We start from the raw sequence: 2,294 nt of genomic DNA on the forward strand, positions 1-2,294 counted from the left end.
TTTAAAAAAAAAAATAGTATTTTACAATTTTGATGATATCAATTTTGAAAAGTGTAGCACATTTGTAAAAAAAAATCTAAATAAGATAGTGCGTGCATTAATTTTTATACATGTATCTTGAATGTCACGTATTTAGAATTTCTTTTCAAAACAATAAAATAATTCTAAATAACACTTTGGAACACTAAGAGTTTATTATTATTATTATTATTGGTAGCCTTAACTTTGAATATAGAAAAAAGTTACAAAGTAAGCAAAGAATATTCTTATTCTAGAATCATAAGTTATATATAACAACATTAAACATGTCTAAAACTCTATATAAAATCTAGTCTATAATAAATTTGTCCTTGCAAGACAAGAGAGAGAGGGAGAGAGAGAAATATGGCTAGAAATAGTATCGCATATGCACTAATATTACTCATAATTGGAGTAGTAGTTATTTGTTTTGCGGTTGATAATGTGTTCCATGATACTATTCCTGAATTCCGTGAGCCTTCGTCTTATTATGTTGCAAATGAAGCTTTGGCTTTATGTATAAAACAATGCAAGAAAAAATTCCCGTCAAGATCAAAAGTGTACCAGGAATGCATGGCCAAATGCCTTGAGCAGTTCTCTTCTAAGTCCAACACCTAAGTGATGGTAAGTATGTAACTTATTCATGTATCTTGTGTATAAATATTTGACGCGATAAATTTTCCATTCTTTTTTAACAATATCGAGAGACTTATTAATTATCGAGAAAGTACCTAAGGTAATCACTTGCTTGATGTAAAATACAACTGAGAATTTAAATAATGAAAAAAGATATATTTGATTTTTCAAATTTAAATGCAAAAGATGTTATGGAATTGTTTTGGTGAGCTTTTAAGAAAATATCTTTAATTTTTTCGAGTCATCTTTTTTTAAAAGATCTTATAGAAAAATAAAAATAATTTTATGTGTTTGGTAAATTTCTAGTAGTAAAAGTAGAAGCACTAGAAAAATAAAAAATATCTTTTTTTATCAACTTAATGGCACCCAAACAAGCACTTACTATAGATCATATGTATTACAGCAAGGCAATAGATTCAACAATATTTCTTAGCTGATGTGGGTGTCTATATTTTAAAAAAAATATATTTTTTTATCAACTTAATAATGTGCAAACAACCATTATGTTTTGTTTTTATACTTTATATTATTCGAGTTTGAAGCATTATGCTAGTACTACCATTATTGGTAAGGGAATGGAATCCACTTTTAGATGTGTTTTAAAACCTAATAATTTCCAAAAAAAAAAGGAAATTTATTTAAGCACTTTTATCATATTAGGAGGTGATTTGATTTACATGGCTGATATTGGGGTTTTTCCTCTTCTACTATTATGATATTTATTTTTCTTTTGTCATATGCTTCAATTTTTTTTCTTTTCTGTGGTCTAGTTGTTTCTATAAGGCAATACGTATACTAGCAAAGAAGTTATTATTATATGCAGTAAAATATTGTGAAATAAAATAATCGCAACAAGTGTTGAACAGGGGGTCATTCCAAGCAATAAAAAAAAATCAGGTTTATTCCAAATTTTCAATCAAAATTTAATTGAATTGTAGTTTAATTAGTGGAGAAATATTTTAGCATTTTGACCATATTGAGATGCAATTCACCACGCAATTTGGATGCAAAGAGCCTTATTTAAGTCCCTCCATTTGTTAAACCTGATCGATAATATTAAAGAGATACAAAAAAATAAAATAAAAATTTGTCTTATTTAATATTTATTAATTATTATAATAATTAATAAATATTAAATAAAACAAATTTTAACTGTTTTTAATTAATATTTTTTTGTTATTAAACATTTTTGAATTCCAATAAGATAACGTAGTATATTTATGGCTTGATAGAATAAGAAATAAAGACACTGCGTGCATTAATGTCACATACTACAATTTTTTTTTTTCAATTTTTATAGTGTCATTATATAAGCCTGTATATATTACAGTTAATTTTATAGGAAAATTTTCATTGAAATCCTAACATTTATTACAGGTTTGGTAGAGTTGGGATTTTAATAAATCTTCAAATGAAAAGAAGAGGAGTTAAGCATCAGATTATATGGAAGTGATTAGTGTTGCTGATATTGGATATTTCAATACTTTTCTTTTCCATCTTTATTTTCTTATTGTGTGTACTTCAAATATATATGATGGGGTTTCAGGTGTCCCGTTGTTTTTCCCGTAAGGCAATGGCCTGGTAACTACTTTTGTTATAATAAAATGTTTTAAAATTATATGAAATTAATGTATATATTC

The 2,294-nt window shown here is 25.9% G+C and overlaps 1 long non-coding RNA gene across 1 annotated transcript; it reads left to right on the forward strand.

Annotated features, from left to right (window-relative positions):
* LOC110270078 lies at positions 314-2,279 on the forward strand. The gene is made up of 2 exons (XR_002359112.1): positions 314-642; positions 2,032-2,279. It is a non-coding gene; the product is annotated as an uncharacterized LOC110270078 (long non-coding RNA).

This window comes from Arachis ipaensis, chromosome B03, assembly GCF_000816755.2.
Source record: "Arachis ipaensis cultivar K30076 chromosome B03, Araip1.1, whole genome shotgun sequence".
In the NCBI taxonomy this organism is placed as follows: domain Eukaryota; kingdom Viridiplantae; phylum Streptophyta; class Magnoliopsida; order Fabales; family Fabaceae; genus Arachis; species Arachis ipaensis.